This window comes from Dipodomys ordii, unplaced genomic scaffold, assembly GCF_000151885.1.
Source record: "Dipodomys ordii isolate 6190 unplaced genomic scaffold, Dord_2.0 Scaffold52, whole genome shotgun sequence".
NCBI lineage: Eukaryota > Metazoa > Chordata > Mammalia > Rodentia > Heteromyidae > Dipodomys > Dipodomys ordii.
In genome coordinates, this window is record NW_012267268.1 from 3,203,157 (window position 1) to 3,222,149 (window position 18,993).

At 40.0% G+C, this 18,993-nt stretch overlaps 1 pseudogene; it reads left to right on the forward strand.

The window, feature by feature from the left end:
- The first annotated feature begins 14,172 nt into the window (after positions 1 to 14,172).
- Positions 14,173 to 15,186, forward strand: LOC105988895 (annotated as a pseudogene).
- Positions 15,187 to 18,993: the final 3,807 nt, after the last annotated feature.

The following is an 18,993-nucleotide window of genomic DNA, read 5'->3' on the forward strand; positions in this document are numbered from 1 at the left end:
TCTGCTAGGTCATCCTCTCAACAGGCTTGGAGGAACAAGCCGTGTGTACCTAGAACACAATACAATGTACAGGAAGTTGCTCTGGCTCTACTGCCTTGGCCATAACACATTTCATATCATGTTTTGTGAATTATCGACCAATTTATCAGGCAGCTGAAGGATTCACAAATTCAGGCTGATAGTCACAATTTCCTGGAGACTTTTGTTAGCATGTGTATACTTGGGTCTTACCACAGATCTGATACATCAGGATATCCACAGGCTAGAATACTCGGGTCTATGTTTATGATCGGTTACCAAGTTGGCCACTTCCCTCCCACCATGTAAATGAAAGAGCTGCAAGTAACATTCTGCTATAAAAGAATAAATCCTAAAAACAGTGAGAGGGAAAATGATAGCAGGGACTAAATAAAGCACTCCTTATACCTCTCCATTTTCTGACTCTCTTCTTACAGCCTCTGTACGTGCCTTGGAATGCTTTATAATAAATTATTCCCATTGTAAACCTTAGCTAATTCAAATAAATTCCATCTATCATGATTCAAAATAGACTCTAAATCATATATAATTTATGGTTTTATCACCTTAGATATTTTTGCTGATGGCAGAGATATTTAGGAGATGGACTCTGTCTCTGCTCTTCCTGTTCTATTAAAGCTTAGCTTCCTTCCAGATGTTTCTCAGCCCTTCAAGGTCCTCCCACAGCTAGAGAGAGAAGATAGGATATTCTACTGTCTGGTCACAGGAATGGTCATCTTTCTACGTATGATGAAAACCATCATGTCCTGGAACCCTCCTTTCAAAGACCCAGGCTTGTTTTTAGCATCCTGATCAGTTGCTTGGGCAATCCACAAACAGAAAAAGGAACTGGGAAATTACTCAAATTCATATGACTTCATGAAAGGTAAATCTATGATTACTTCTGTTTAGGACTTAAAAGCCATTATCTTCTGAATCTCTGATAAGAACACTCAGAGCTAAATTTCCCATTGATCTATTGCAGTATTGTACTATATAGTAGCATTTTTATGTTAGTCTCATTTCTGCATCCACTTTATGTCTCTAACCTTGCTTTGCCTTTTCTTTTCTTTCTTGTTCCTAATATATGTTATTTTGCTACATTTTAAGTCTCCTTAAATCCTTTCTGGGACAAGAAGCAATACAACAAAATAAAAAAATATTCCTCCTTTGTTAGCAGAAGAATTCTTCTGCTTTTATGTTATACATAGGCACGTAAAATGATGGATAGTCAGAAATAAAATATTTAGGCACTGTGTTTCATCTGTCACCGTGAGGCATTTATTGTACACTTCTTATGTAGGAGGAACCATGAGGACTACAAATAAGTGTCACCAGCAGCAAAAAAAAAATCTCCTAGCATAGTTCAGAGCTGCAGTACACACATATACGAGAGGAAACAATATCAATATCAAGGAAAGAAAAGTCACAAATACAAGAAATCTGTGTATGCTCAGTTGATCAAGGAAAGCCAACCCAAGTTGAGAAGGCCTAATTTAGCTTTGAGGAATATAGAAAATTTTAATATATGGGGATAAAACAAAGATATATAAAGCATAGGGAAAGAGAATTGGAGTCACAGGAGAAAGGCATAGTTTGTAGCTCTCAAACTTGAGCTATATAAACACGCAGAGGGCATATTAAGCCTTCAACAGCTGATCCCAACCCGAGAGTTTTTCCTTCAGGGAATCTGGGGTAGAGCCCGAGAACATGCATCCCCAAAGAGTTCCCAGGCAGCTCTTCTGCTACTAATTAGGAACCTACACTCTGAAAAACACTAATGTGAACAGACCCTTGTCTGTACATTTTAGAAAGAACATCGACTCTGCCCGGCTGAGGTAGGTATTTTTGTTGTAAGGAAGGAAGGTTGAAAGGAAGTTGTCAATTTCGTCAGGTGCCTCCCTCTGCACAAGATCTGACCTTATATGTCCTTGTCACTTCTTTCCAGGTTTCTTAGAATCTCCCCTGCCATGCATGTGTCTCCATCCATAACTAACTTTGTTCACAGCAGTGGAAAACATGAGACAAAATGTGTTGACCTTTTCTTTCCTAGATTTGGCTCCTTGGAAGAAAATTCACCATCCATCCCAGAGCCAAACCACACAATTTCCTTTGATAGATTTCTTCAGCCTTTCTCCACCTGCTCTCCACCTGGGCAAACCTGTCACCTTTGTCAAGTACACATTCAGCTGTCGTGTCCTGACAGTGCCTATTCTCACTGACCACGGCTGCACCTCCAGCCATCGCAGCAGCTGGGCACTGTGGACACAGTATGATGTAACAAGGGAGAGTGGCTGCAGGATGAGGCCTCTCGAGTCCCCTCTATACTTTCCTTCCCAGGTAGACCTGGCCTCTTTCAGACCAGGTATTAACCTGCTTAGTCTATACCCACTTAATATGTTTTTAGACAATAAAGCAATACCTTATTCTCAACTTTTGAGATGAATAATAAGGTTTATATAATAATAAATGGAAACCATTTTGTGATCATTGTATTACTCAGGGTCAGGTCCTCATTAGCTAACAAATATTTCCTAACTGTCCTCTCTGTACAGTTGCTTCATACATATTTTAGACCACAAGATAAAATATACGCACACTGTTAGGACGCAAGAGACATGAAGAGAACAACAGAGGATAAAAGGGAATCATTACAAGGTTCAAAGGACATTTAGGCTGATTTTCTCAGGGAAAATTTCAGGAAAGCAGTGTGAACTTGAAGTATGTATAAGAAGGTTTGGAATAATAAGAGCAGTGGCCATGAGGGAAGACTATAAATATTGTCTTACAGATAAGAAGAGCAGGTAGGACTTCTGAGGTCACACAAACGTATAAGGGAGAAAAGCTGATCAGAGAAGGCACCACAGCTGAAGCTTCGTATTGCCCAACACAAACACACACACACACACACACACACACACACACACACACACACACAGTATATCAGTGTTTAGTTTGAAAATAATCAAGTGTACAGATAAAAGAACAACAGTAGCTGGTATCACACAGAGGGCTTCCAATGACTCAGTGACACTAGAACAGTGACTTGATGATGGTCGAGAGCCACAAAGAGCATGTGACAAGTTTGCTCTAGAGGAATAAAGAGCCAGGGATGGAGCCTGAAAGGTTCTTGCAGCTTTGGCAAGTTCAAGGGACCCAAGAGATAGAACTGAATGCAACCATGTGACAAATACTACAAAGTATTGTAGGCTATATTGAAGCAATGGGTTTTTTCTAAGTGTCCTAGGAAGTTACTAGAAGGATGTAGAAAAATGACACAATGGAATTTACCCACAAAAAAAGATTACTCAGGAAGCCTTGAGGAGAACAGACTAGAAGAAGATGTGGAGAACAGTTAGCGGTCTTCACAACAATCCAAGAGAACTGGGCCAAGTGATCAAGACAACAGGAATAAGAAGTGGCTCTAGACCTGTTGAAAAGTAGGAGCTGTTGGGCACAGGGCAGGGATCATAACTATAATCCTAGCTGCTCAGGAAGCTGAGATCTCAGGGTAGACTCTGTGAGACTCATCCCTAATTAGCTTCCCAAAAAAAGAGCTAGAAGTGGAGCTCCAGCTCAAGTGATAGAATACTTGCCTCCAGCAAAATGGCTCAGGGACAGCACCCAAGCTCCAGGATTGGCACCAAAAAGAAAAAAAAAAATAGGTGCTTCAAGACTGGAAGTGAAGAACTGAGAATTATATTCACCATTTTGCAGTCACTAACTGCTGACTTTGCTTCTGTAACTTGCTTTTGCTAACATTAAAGTATAAAGATAGGTCTGTGTCAACAAACTCTAAAGAATGTAACCGCCGTGAAAGATAACTAACTGCTGACCTCAAGCCCCAGACATTCCCAGAGTCCGGAACAATGGCTAACACATATTCCGGATCCTCCTCCAGGAACTGGACCCTGAGTTAATGACCATCTGGCAGGACCAGAAAACTAGGCCAAATGTCAACCAATCGCAAGCCTGTAACTATGAGAATTCCCCCTAACCCTTATCATCCAAAGCAACCATCCCCCTTGAGTCACCCCACACCAATCATTTTACAAAGAATGTTACAAAATTTCCCTCGTGGCATAGTGATTTGCTGTGAGTGTCTACTGGGGCCCTGCCCCTGCCTTAAAATGTATAAAAGGTGCTGTAACCCTTTGTTCAGGGCCTCTTGCTAACACCCCTACAACGGTGTGCATGAGGTCCATGCTCGCAAGTTTGTTAATAAATGACTCTTTGCCGCTTGCATTGTCCAAGGTCTTTGGTGGTATACAGGGGCTCCAAGACTCTAGGTACTACAGAAGATGAACTTAAATGTGGAAGTGAATGAACAGGAGAAAAGCACAAGTTTGAGAGCATCTTCACTTTATGATGGACATTAACACATGAGAAGCAACATGTTCACCTTGGGAGTGAAACAAAGACAGAGAAAAATATGACACACTGAGCTCTGAGTCTCTCACATCAAAAAGTCAAGAAGACAGAGAGTGCAGGGAGTGGGACTGGAGTCTATGGAATAGGCAGGGATCAGGAGAAAAAGAAAGATGGTGCTTTATGAAGAAAGCTTTGAACTAGGATTACAAACAGTACTACAAAACCAGTTAGGTAAAAAGAGGGGGAAACAGGACCATCAGCACGAAACACTACGTGAGCATTCTGATTTGATAAGCGTATGTTAGCAGAATCTCAGGAACACAAGCTTGCTGTGAGCTAGAGTTAATGGACAAGAAGCTGAGGTGTAGAGAAGTCTATGCTTGTGGAAGCTTTCCTATACAGCAAAAACAAGGAGAAGCTGAAAAAAACTGAAGATAACAATATGATTGACGTGGGAGATAGTGAGGCATTTTGTGCACTCATGTGGATAATCTAGGAGATATTTTTAAGTGGTACAAAGAGGAGAGATGGCTACAGTGATACCCTGGGGAGGGGCAAATGCATGGAACCAGAATACAAGGAGGACACAACGTGACTCATCTGTAGGAGGAGGCGGCACAGATACTGTGGGCAGCAGACAAGGAGATGGAGACCTTTCCTAGCAGAAGATTCTCTCTTCTGGAAGGTCACAAATATGAAGAGACTTTGTAAATCACACAACTAGTTAATGACCGCTCTGGATTCCTTATGAAATTAAAGCACTACACTCTAGAAAAAGCTGTTACTTTTCTACACCCTATTTGATTATCTACTATAGATTTGTGGGTATTGTTTAGTTTTGGTTCTAATGATCCTAAGTTTTCTCTTGGACTCTTTGGTCATTTGCCAAGCACTAATGTAATGAGAAGTTTGGAACTGTGCCCTGAATTTCCTCTTGCATTTTTTTGAATTCCCCACTGATCATTTGAGAGGAAGAAATCCATGAATTTACAAAAACACAATCCATTGGGGCCACCTGGCATTTCTTCACCATACAGCCAAATAATCCCTGACTTTGAGCTGCAGAGCCCAGGACAGTGCTCTGCACACCATGATGTTTGTAGAAATCTAATGAATGAACCAGTGATGCATTTATATTGCAGTTACTTCTGTAATGGAGCCAAGTCTTTCTCAAGCCTGGTGTTCAATCCAACATTTCTGCTGTGAATGCAGCATACCTAAGGGCTGGTTCTTTTCAGATGCTTGAAGGATGACCGTAAATACACCACAATTTCACATTGCTTAAGCCTAATTATTGGTGTCCAGCCCTAGGAGCAGGGTTTAATGGCTATGTTGCCATCCGAAAACAACTGATTTAATGATATGATCGTTAAACTGCAGTATCATTAGAGATTGGGGGTCAGTGTGCAAACTCCACATTACTAGGAATTACTAGGTACTTTCCAATATCTGAAGCACTCAGGTTTCTACACCATCCTTGACCTCCAGTGGCTGCCCACTAATTTCTGCTATCACTCTAGCTGATTACCAAGCTGAGACTTTTCTGCCAGTCTTCCCTGATATAGACAGCCCTTTCTTCCTGAGGGGTCCACACACAGCCAAATGACAGTGCCCAGAGGACGGGAGATGCTCATAGCTGCTGTTGAGAAGAAGTATGAATGATGATTTATCATCACTTTGGATTTCAACTTTAACTCACAATGAAAACCCTGGAATTATCTAGTGCTCCATAAAATGGATGGAGAAAAAAATAATCCTGAATTCTTGCCTCTACAAAAGAAGTTACTGCAAAGGTTTAACCAGTGGAGGTAATGGTGCTCCAACAAATGATTCTAAATGGCACAGGTTAGGCTCAGCTTTGTGGCCACACAGAGGATCTAATCATGACCCCATCTTTACTTGCTCTGTGATCTTGAGCCAGTCATGTAGCCTCTCTCTGAGAATCAGACCTCTTGACTGTGCAGTAGTATCTTACCTTCTATGGGAAGATCAAATGAGATAAAATGATAAAGGAATGAGGCTGTGCCTGCTCTTCTGCCACAAGATGTATACTCTCAGTCAACCTCTTCTACACCATGGCAGGCAATGAACAACAAAGACTGCATGTCCCAAACAGTCACTCAGGGATTGTCAGGACCTTGTAAATTACCTACTGTGCACTTGGGGTGGTAAATTTACAGGTGAATGGCTTTTTTCTGGCATTTCTTTCTGACTCCTTCAGCACTCAATGTGCCATTTCAGTTTATCAAGACAAGCTAATAGACCTAGCTGATTGCTCACACACAAAAAATGGTGCATATCACTTTTGATGTAGAACTGCTGCAGAGAATAAAACATTTGGAGCACATACTACTTTTCCTTTCATGAAATCATCGAGTGAAATCAGTAAAATGTCGGGAGTCAGTCACACTGGGAATAAGCACTAATTTTAAATGGAGGGAAGCAAAATAGGGTGCATGACGTGCCACACTCAGATCTGATTTTGAAAAAGAAGTATTTCAAATCTGACTGCTTGCATTGTAAACCCTTAGGGCAGGAGTGATGTCTTTGTGAATCTGTGCAGCCCCAAGGATACTGTTGTTCCTCATACACATGAATAAAACAAAAACATTTATAGTTTCCATGTACATTTTCTTAAGACTCTTGAGTCTGACTCATCCATTTGGGATTATGTCTAGCATTTACTTAGGAACTAATTTCTAAGAAAATGACAGAACTAATTTCCATCCTTTCACCATTTCTCCTTCCTTCCTTCCTTCCTTCCTTCCTTCCTTTCCTTCTTTCCTTCTTTCTTCTTTCTTTCCTTTTTTCCTTCCTTCCTTCCTTCTTTCCTTCCTTCCTTCTTCTTCTTCTTTCCTTCCTTTTTCTCTCTTCTTTCTTTTCTCTTTCTTTCTTTGAGGAGCTGGTTGCTGTGATCATCTTCCAAGAGTAGAGAGAATTCTCATTACCCTCTGCTCCTCCAGAATTGATGGGAGGAGTTGTTAATACTACTAGGCCTCTCCGGCTAACCATAAACCTCCATCCCCTAAAAAGTTCATGTTTGTTCTTTATTTCTAACAGTAGTTAATCAGCTGGGTGATGTAATCCTAGCTATTCAGGAGGCTGTGATCTGAGGATCACAGTTCAAAGTTTGTCCTAGGCTGAAAAATCCAAGACTCTTACCTTCAATTAACTGGCAAAAAAAGCCAGAAATAGAGCTGTGGATCAAGTTGTGGAGTGCCAGCCTTGAGTGAAGAAGCAAAAGGAGAGTGCCCAAGCCCAGAGTTCAAACCCCAGTACCTACACCAAGAAAGAAAGTAGCTTATTATATATTGTCATTAACTAATATATAATAGCCAATTACTAGGTAATAGGTCACTGTAATCAGACAGTCCAGAGTTCAAATCCAAGTTCAGTCTCTTACTAGCCTTACAATCTGGCATAAATCTATTTTTTTCACATCTCATTTCTTTAGCAGTAAAATTAGGACAATACTGTTGTCTACATGACAGTGATTATGGAGTGTGGTAACATATATGAAGCATTTGAATGTGGTCTAGCACAAAGAGAACTTGAGAAATATTGGCTGTTTCATGTAAGCTATAAGACTGTGGCTAACACTCAGCACGCACAGCAAATAGCTGCTTTTAACACAAGTTCTAAACTTCTTATTCAGTTGCAACTAAATGTGTGCTACTCACATCAGTCCAGAAAACCCATCCACACAGTCCTTCTGTTTGACCTCATTAACCAAGAAGAGTAAGTTGTCAAAACAATTGCTATCTACTGAAACCTCAGTAAGACTTGACTCTAACACAAAAACTGCCCATTTAAAAACCTCCTTTGCTCTGCTTGAAAGAAGTTGAACATAAATAGCTAAGAAATGTTGGGAACCAGGAACCAAAAGACATGTCTGTGGTACTAACTACTGGGGTCATTTTCTTTGGGTATAACACAGTGAGGCATTCTACAGGAAAGACCCCATATGAAGTGCTGCTTCTCCTCCACCTCCATCATCCATCCTTCAGCCCAAATCTAACTGCTCACTGCCCCTGTACACACCTGCAGTGCCTGCCTACCCCTTTGTGATATTCCTTCTGCCTCCCAGGGAGCACTATTCAACTTGACCAGGCAAGGGTCTCTGAAACAACTGATACTCCGGAAAATGTGGCAGCTCTCCTCTTTATATTCCATAGGGACTCACCACGGAGCTCCTCTCATTGTGGTGGCACACTGAGACACTGAAAGATCAGGATAGTCCCTACCATTTTTCTAAATCCCTAGCCAGAAAAATAAGATGTATGTAATCAAAGAGCAGTAACTGCTTAATAATTAAACTAACTCAAATATTAGTACAAGGAGCTCTTTTTAAAAGAAAAAAAGAAATTAGAAGTATATCAATATATACAAAACACAGATCACTCTACTTCCTGAGGCTTAGGCCCACTGAGCAATTTCCTCAAATTCTCAAATTACCATATATCCAAAAGATTAAAAAAAAAGGTAAAGGTGGGGATTCTTACAAAGTCAGAGGCCTAGAATCCTGATAGGTTGAAATGTATCTTGTCTTTGACTTAAAAATCCTTTCAGAGAACAAGATGTGAGTTACATACTATGGTTCCATGTTGGTTTCCAAGGCGAGAGAAAGTCACCCTCTGATGGAGAATCCTGCCCACACAGCCTTATGACACAAGTTCTAGCTGGCTTGACCCACTAGTCAGAAGAGAAAGGGAAGAAAGGAGAAAACACTGATTTCTCCAAAGTGCTTACTACAAATGTTTAAACAAATTCTAAGAAGTAGATCCTTAGATGTCATTTTTTCTTGTCCAAACTGGTTTTGTTTCAAATAATAAAATATATAATAATAATTAACAATTATGCAAGGAGATCAAACTCAAATACTACACTTATATTAGACAAGTTTATATATGATATAAATGTGTGTATGTTTGTGTGTCCCCATCTATATGTATATACATATATATTTATATATATATATATATATGCATGTGTGTGTGTGTGTGTGTGTGTATAATATGTATGTACAAGAATTTCTTAAAAGTACTATATAAAGTCCATCCCAGCAGCCTTTTTTCAGATTCTAGTCTGGGTGATGCTCATTTTAAAACTGTATCTCAACAGTGACACCTATAGATGCATTAAGAAATGTGTTAGCCATCTCCCCATAAATAAATATGCTGTGGTATTTTGCAATCCCAATAAAAGTACTCCTGTTGAAATTCCATTGTTTCAAGTATTTACTCATCCTCCATTTGTCCTCATTTAATTTTTTTTATTTCTTTTACTGAAGTTCAAAAGATCCCAGGTAGTTATCACATAATTACTTTTAGTGTGGGTCAAGCTCATTTTCATAGTTAAAACAAACAGCAGAAAATTAATCACTGTTCGTTCATTTTAACAGAGGAAGAATGAAATTTCAGAACAAAGTGAATCTGCCTTAAGAAAAACACAATAGAGGATGTAGAGGATGAAACAAATTAATCCATCCTGTGACAGCTGTGAAGTGCTATTGAAAAGAGAGACGCCTGACACGCATCTTCTTCCGAGGCCATACCTCCAGGAAGGATAAAGCAAGGTGAGAGCTGTACTCTCAGCCTCTTCTAATACATTACCCATACCATAAAGTCCTATTCAACCAAATTACAGCAAAGAAAATTGGTTCATTCTCTATTAGCCTTCCCTCTTGCTTCAAAAACAAAACCTAGAGATCTTAATTTCTCCAGATAAAGGCGACTGTTGGTCCTTCCTTAGCAACTAAGAGCAGATGACATTCACATCCCACATCCCACCCAAGCCCAAGTACAAGCAGCATCAGGGCTCTGAGCATGAATAGTATTATACACAATAGCACAACTAGATGGGAATGGAAAGTCTCTAATAGCAGTCTCAAGGAAACAACATGAAACAACTTAAAAGTTTTCCCACTGAACTAAAACAATTTTGTTTTGTTTTTAGAAATAAACACAAAAACCCATCTCCTCTGAAAAGGATGAAAGTCAAAGCTAACAAAAAAACTATTCATAGCAAATGTTATGCACAAGTGAAAAGAAATAAGGAGAGCTCACTTTCTAAGGGCAAACCATCTATGGTCATTATGAGCTTGCAAAAATATTAAAAATGTAAAAATGCTAGAAGAACCAAGTGCTGGTGGTTCATGCCTGTAATCCTAGTTACTGAGGAGGCCAAGATCTGATGATTGTGATTTGAAGCCAGCCATCTCTAATTAACTACCCAAAAAAAGCCAGAAGTGGAGCTGTGGCTCAAGTGGTAGAGCTTTGAGCAGAAAACTCAGGAACAGTGCCCAAGCCCTGAGTTCAAGCACCAGGACACACACACACACACACACACACACACACACACACAGAGGCTAGGAAAACAACAAACTGGAAATTAGTCAGAGCAATTTCTACAAAGCAAAGAAACAACAACAATAATAATAATGTAGAGATGTGAATTTATTTACTAGAAACTAGAAAGCTGAAGAAGAGTTTGTGAACTTTTTATATTTGTGACCTGATGACATTGGAAATAATAGAAATCTGAGATTAATCTCTCAATTTTATTTCCTTACCTGTAAACTAGATTCACAGATGACTGCTCTTAGCTCTACAGGGGTCAGCAGTCTTACAGTCATCTCCATCACCACCATTAGAGAAATCATAAAGTTAGCTTATTTCTACAATTTCATTACTTGCTCACTTAGCTGAACATGAATTTGGCTTTAAAAGTCCTAATTTCCTCTTTAAAACATGGCCTAGGGGAAAAAATGTGTTATACTACATGTTTTCAATGGCTCAAATGAGAATTTGTACAAGAATAAATGTGGTGTTGTTCAGCTGACCTATAAGCCAGATTTATATAACTAATACTTCTTTATCTTCCCTGGTGATTACCAAATGGATGGACGTGTTGCTTTTAAAAAATCCTCTCAGTTAAGATAAAAATCTATAAATGCCTTGTTATATCATACAGTAAGCTGGAAAGGTGTTAGAAAGTTGTTATATTTACTAATTGATTTTATTTTTGTATTTGGGAAAATTTTTTCAAGAATTATATACATTTTAAAGTGGTAGTTTTGGTAGTGGTGCTGTGGCTCAAGCAGTAGAGTGCTCATCTTGAGCTGAAGAGCACAAGGACAGCATCCAAGCCCAGAGTTCAAGTCCTACAACCTACCAAAAAAAAAAAAGTAAAGTGGTAGTTTTGAATAATCAATTCTATTAGATCTTCATTTTAGGTTTTATTGTGTTCAGTGACTTTGGAAATAAATACTTTGAAATGTTTAAATAAAATCTTTAACACAGACTATATTCATCAAAATAAAAAGAGCTAAAGAGGCTAGGTGTGAGTCCCTCACACCTTTAAGTACTCAGGAGGCTGAGATCTGAAGATCACAGTTTGAAGCCAGCCCACACTGGAAAGCCCATGAAACTCTTATCTCCAATTAAGCAGCAGAAAAGCTGGAAGTGGAGCTGTGGCTCAAGTGATAGAGCATTAGCCTTGAACAAAAGAAAAAAGAGAAAAAAAGCTTAAGGACAGTACCCAAGCTCTGAGTTCAAGCCCTGGGAGATCAGAGCAAAAAGAAAGAAGTTGAAATATAGTTGAAGAGGCAAAAACCTGAAGCTGATTTTTCACCCAAGTAATATAAAACTGAGTTATACTATTAACTACAGTCACACTAAGAATTTATTCTTTCAAATTACAACTCAACAAAAGAGAGATATTGGCTCAGTGCATAAGGCTCTACCAGATGCTGATTCCAAGACACTCAAGACAAAAGGTATCCTGAACATCAATCTTCATCGCTGTCCTTTGTTTTATCATTTGATGAAAGCCACAACCTTCCATCCCAGAAACAGCCAGATAATAATGGAACATCAAGTTTCAGTGGATGTGGAGAACAATAGAACAGATAGGAAGAGATACCTTTGCAAACTATTAGAGATATCCGAGCATAAGCTCGGGCATGCATTGAGTAGATCAGTCCCTCAGCATTGCCAACGCTCTTGCGTGCTGGCTTCCCTCACTGTCTCATAAAGGAACCATTCCTTGGCATCCACTGTGCTCCCTGAGATGCTTCTATTGAAGTATCTGAATTAAATCCAGTTGTTTATTTGCCCCTAGTGCATGGCAATAGTCTCTATCTGTATATCGTTTGTATATGAAATTTCTCCCAGAAGGCACATTGTACTGTTGGTAGTTAGCAGAACTTGTAAGAGGTAAAAAGTAGTGAGAAGATGTTGGGTCACTGGTGGTATGACCTTGAGGAGGACATTGCCACCTTCCATTTCTCTCCCTTTGCTTACAGCCACCATAAAGTGAGCAGCTGTGATTCATCATACACTCCCCACATTAATGTGCTGCCTTGCCACAGGCCCAAAAGTAACAGTCAACTGACCAAACCAGTAGCCAAAATAAACCTTTCTTCTTAATCATTTACCTCAAGCATTTTGTTAAAGTAACACAAACCTGGCTCACATACTGTCTCCTATCCCTAGTAGAAGAAAATCAGACAAACCAGTAAACAAAAGTTTGGCCATCTGCTAGATATATCATGGACATTAAAAAAATTAAGCATAAGTCCTAAATCCCTCTAAAATCACTGAAAAGTGTTTTAGGTTTTTTATAGAAGCTTCTTGAAGATACACTGCAGATCTCCTCATCTGCTTGACACTCCTGAAGGCTGAACTGTCAACATACCTTTCTTCCATCTCCCTTCTTTTCTTCTTCCCAAGCTTTCTCTTTTACTGTCTCAAAACTCTAACCAACCTGTTGGTCCTATTTGGGTATTGTGGAGTGGCTTTCATGACTCCTTAATAAAAAGCAACTTAACTCTGCTCAGTGCCAATTCCAAAGTTGCACCGATTACAAAGAACAGTACAACAAAAATCCAGGCTTTTCAGCCTCCAGAGAGCAAAGGCTCCCTCCTCCAAAGCAGGCTTGAGGGAAAGCTATAAATACTTAAACATTAATATTGTTATCCTTGTCACATGAAAAGATGAATTAATGATTTCCTGGATTCTCTCTGGGGATGACCCCATTGCCTCCATCTCAAGATCTTTTCATCTTATTACCATTTGCTCCCTGAAGTCTTTCCTCCTTAGAGTTAAAAACTGTCATCTGTAAGTAATGGACCATGCACATAGACCTTGCTCATCTGATGAGCGCAGTTGGGATAATATTCCCACTCCACCCCCCTGTGTCTCCACAGGGCGCTCAAAGCCTGTGTGTCATCCCTGAGCAATTTTCATCAACTTGCTTAGAACTTGCCTGAGGAGAAGCGGGGCTGGAGCGGAACTGTCTCTTTAATGGGATTTTAATGTGATCTTCAGCAAACTAATCTTATTTAGATATCATAGGAAGCCGTGTAATCTCATCTGGGCACTCTTATTTCCTACAGAAAAAGGAAAGCTTTGTAATTCATTTTCAGCAACAGGAACACTTTAATAAAATCTGCTTCTGAAGGTTAAATGATCAGACAAACAGCTGTAGCCCCAAGACCCTGTATCCATCTCATTGATTAGGGCAACCATGACAACACAATGTCCACTCTACAGGTCGTTTAAATAAAATCCATGCTAAGAGCTCATCTACTGTCAGTTGCCTCTTTCTTGCCAATGTTTTTCTGTCACATAAGTGATGGGGAGGGAAAACGAGCTGGGCATGGAGAGGGCTGCATCCCCGGCACAGCCCTGGAAATAAATCCTGGGTTAGAAGAACACATACCGCATAATCTGGTCATACATGGGATCCAGAAAAGTTGATCTCATACAAGTAAAATACAAGATGGCGGTTGCCAGAGGCAGGAGTGGTCGTGAAGGAGAAAGAATTGGGGAACTCTCGGTCAGTTGCATAGGAGAAACAATTTCAAGAGACCCATAACACAGTACTGTGACAGTTGTGAGTGGCCATATGCTAAGAAAGTGGATATTAATTGTTTTCATCATAGAAGTAATTATGTGAGGATGTATGTTAACTAGCTAGGATCTAGCATTCCATAGTACACATATATCTTATGCATATAAATTTGAAAATAAAAATAAGTGTAAAATTGACACATTCTAAGTTTTGGTTTCTTACCTCAAAATGATAATAAACCAGATTAAACCAAGCCTGCTCATAAATAGGTGCTCCTTCAAACCATAGTTTTGAAATGTATGCAACAAGGCATGTACAGAGTGGAGGCTGGAGCAAAAGCAAGAGGAGGAAGGCTCAGGTGGGGACACTGTTCCCTTCATTGTCCTTCAGTGGAGTTGCTGTGGTCCCAGGCAGCATGATCTTCCATCTCGGGGAAGAATTCTGAAAATATAGCCTTCTCCATCACACCAAGGAGAGTTTCTAAAGTCTTGCAGACAGGGCTCCTTCCTAAAGGCCTATCTAGATATCACATCCTTGCATCTATGCATCCACCTTATCCACCACTACGCTCAATGTCTCTGGCACCTGTAAGATATGCGGCAGCGAGAATTTCCATGAGCCTCTCAAGGCTCTGGGTATGAACGCCATGCTGAGAAAAAAGTGGCAGTGGCCCAAGCGTCCAAACCCCACGTGGAAATCCGCCAGGATGGGGATCAATTCTTCATCAAGACATCCACCACCACCCCCACTCCTGCACACCACCAAGGTGGGAGAAGGCAAGTGCAAGAGTCTACCCACTTGGGAGAATGACAGCAAATTCCACTGCACACAAACTCTTCCTCAAGAGAACAGCCCCAAGCCTACCAGGCCTGCGAATTGGCCAGCAGCAAGCTCATTTTGACATTGGGTGTGGTCTACACGAGAACGTATCCTCAGAAGTGAAAATGCAATAGGATCCAGGTTTTCTCTGAAGGACAAAGGTTTGACTTGTCATTGCCCTCCCCTAATCAACATTAGATGACGCCCCCCATTTCCCTCCTGACAATGCTGTAGTGCTCCCCACCAGACTCCATGCCTCGGGTAGGCCATAGTATGGCATTCTGGTGATAGTGCATCAGTCATTAAATTTGTTAAACACATATACACAAAACAAAGTCTATTGCAACATCCAGAGTGTGGCCAAACACCTGTGGCTTACTCTGGTAACCCTAGCTACTCAGGAGTCTGAGTCATGAGGGGCAGTGGTTCAAAACCAACCCCAAGCAGAAGAGTCTTTGAGACTTCATTTCCAACTAAATAGCAAAAAGCCAAACTGGAGATACAATTCAAGTGCTAGACAATTTGTGGAGCAAGAAAGCTGAATGAGAGCACAAGGCCCTGAGTTCAAGCCCTGGTACCAGCACACATTAAAAAGAAAACCACAAACTAGAGGGATGGGTGAGAATGTTGAAAGGGGTGACATTGATCAAGATTCATTGTATTCATAAACTGCTTTGGTAAATGGCAAAGCCAAGATCATTGCCATTTGTGATACTATGCAAATTAGAATCTAAGAAGCATCTTTGATTCAACAACTTTTTCACTAAGTCTATGTTCTTTTTTTAAATAAGGTCTGTACTTTTTTTCTTGACATTATTATACAAATATCAATGTCTTGATTTTGACAATTGCATTGTAGCATAACAGGATTAGATATTATAGAATCAGGTAAGTATCAGATGCTGCTAAGTCTACTTTCTTACGCTGATAATAAGTAAGCACCTTTCAAAAACAGAAGTTGTAACAATTGTGCTATCTACCCTAAGCATCTAGCACTGAATCTGGCACATAATACCTAATAAAGATTTGTGCTAAATGAATGTTTGTTGGACAATATCATAATATGAGAGTTATCTCTCAGGGCATCAAGCCAAGGCACTCTAGAGACATTTTCTTTGATTCTCACTCACAAACCAAATATACCACAAGTAGGTATTATTTCATTTTTGGAAATGAACAAAACTATAGCACAAAACTGATTTGTTCAACACAATTCATAAACGGCAAGCTGGGACTTAAAAACATGAGTTTCTGGCTCAAAAGTCAACTTATTTTCATTTTTGTCATGATCTCTCACAGTGCCAGGGATCAAACCAAGGCCTCTTGCACACATGCCAATGTTCTGCTAATGAGCTGTAGGCCATCCTTTGCACCAGATTTTATATAAACTATCAGCAGAATTAATATTAGTTGACTTTCAAAGTATGAGTCACTGTCTTTGTTAAGATTAACATTAGTTAGAAGTGTAGCTGTGGCTCAAGGTGATAGAGCACCAGCCTTGAGTAAAAGAGCTCAAGGACAGCACCCACACCCTGAGTTCAAAAGCTCCATGACAGACAAAAAAAATAACATCAATTCTAAAATCATCCCAGATGACACAAAATAAACTTATTAGTCCTCACAGCATGTCTTATTTTCTAAAATGATCTCAGTTCTATCTACCCGCTCATTGAGAACTTCTCTACTTTTCTAAGGAAAACCTTGGAAAAGAGGCACCTCCTACCTATGAAGTTTGGAGGAAATTACTATTTATTCTCAAATTATCCTTACCACTCAATTTCAGCTGGAGTCTCTAAAGATGCTTTCTGAAGTGAAGGTTTGAAGGCAAGAGGTATTTGGGGGAGGGTGCATTTAGAAAAAAATCATTTAAAAAGTGAAGGAAGTAGAGTTGGGTAGAGAGAAGTAGGAGGCAGTTGTGAGAGGTCTCAGCTCATTCTGGTGATTTCTTTGGAGTCACTTCCAATTGTGATAAGGTCTCCAGTATCAACTGGCTGCGGATGAAGACAGTGTACTGGAGGGAAACATAAACTTGGGCAAGGCAGTTCTTAAAAGGTACAGGTAACTCCAGCTTAGAGCATTAGCAGAATAGGTATTTTAAACAAAGCATAGCACAACATTAATTGCTGACCTTTTCAGCAATTAAGAAATCTTTGTCAAAAAGGAGGAGGGAGCTGGAATAATAGGTTTGTGTACTGGATCCACTTGCTTCTTCCTATGAATTCACTCCATTTGGGAACAGTTCCACCAATGTTCAAGTTGGTCTCATACTATATCCTGGTACTATAGCTGCTCTCAGTACCATAAGTGGTACTTGTCATCTTCTTTCTACTGGACATTCTAGATTCTCAGTATCCAGCTGAGCTAGATGGCTCATGTGATGGAGTAACTGACACCACATCCCTGAGATATCTGAGCCCCTAGTCACCATATCTTTCTCATGCTTATCCAGTTATATCAACTTGGCAAGGAACTATCAAAAGATACTGTAATGTATTTTCCCCAGTTGACAAACCATTCCCCAAATCAGGACAGAATTCCTGATTGCTCCTGACCATCATGGTCTGTACCCTGCCACATTTCTATATCTTACATACTTGAGTAGGCCAAAGTAGGTGGATAGCAACCATAGATTAGAGCTTAATAAAACTTTTATGTGTCCTCTGCTGAGAGTAGTTTCTGCCTAGAAACAATAATCTCTGGACTTATAGACTAAAGTGAAACTATAATAAGCATCAACTCTCCAAAAGTGTCACCAAGAGAGACTATAAGTAGATTATAACATTTTGTATTGTTTATGATTATAAGCAGATTACAAGTAGATTATAACATTCTACTTCATGTTTCTATAACCCTGGTGTTAGATCTTATTATTTCAGTTATAGATTGCTCCCTCCAAGTGATGCTTCAACTGCAGCTTCCAAAGGCTCTTCCACCCATCAATAACTAAATCCCCAAATCCCAAACAACTGTAGTTAGTGCCAGAGATTTGCACAAACAAGTTTGGAAAGAGGGAGCTGGGATGCTCAGGCCAAAACTTTTGAAGAAATAAGATGGTCAGTTGAGCAGAAAGAGAAGTTGAACTGTGATGAAACTTTTACACCAATCTCAGCCAAAGTCAAAGGAGCTCTGAAATTAGGAGGGTTTCTCAGAGTTCTCCCCTGAGGCGGCCAGGGAGACTTCTCCTTACATACCTAGTCATTGAATGTGGTCTTCAGGAATGTGGTGTATACTTGGGCAAAGCATCCTCATTGATTCTTGGCAAAGGTACATCTGTGAGCAGCAAGTACATAGCAGCAAAGGGAATGAGTTCTGTGTGTTGACAGAGAACCTGGCCAAGTGCACATAGCATTCACCTCACGTTTCTTTGCATTAAGATTCCAAGTCTTAAGACTCCAAGTGCAAATGATGATAAAACAGAGAGAGACTTGCTGGTTGATAACTATTAACATCTTTGATCACAGTGATATTCAGGATTAAGTCCTGCAAAGAATAAGAGATTAAAAGTTACTCAGAAATTTAGATAAGAAGTCACATAAGAAACTCCGTGGGGGCTGGGAAGGTGGCTCAGTGGTAGAGCGCTTGCCTTGTATGCATGAGGCCCTGGGTTTGATTCCTCAGCACTACATAAGCAAAAAAAAAGCCAGAAGTGGTGCTATGGTTCAAGTTGTAGAGTGCTAGCCTTGAGTTGAAGAGCTGAGGGACAGTGCCCAGGCCCAGAGTTCAGGCCCCACAACCAGACCCAAAAAATAAATAAATAAACATCATGGACCTTGAAGCTGGAAAAGCTACTTTACCAATGACTAGTACAAGCACTCAAGGTTTCCAGAAATGAGAGATAAAGAATGAACCAGAGAAAGAGAGAAAGCGAGAAAGAGAAAGAGAGAGAGAGAGAGATTTAAAAAAGGAAAAACAAGCTGTCCTATGTGGTAT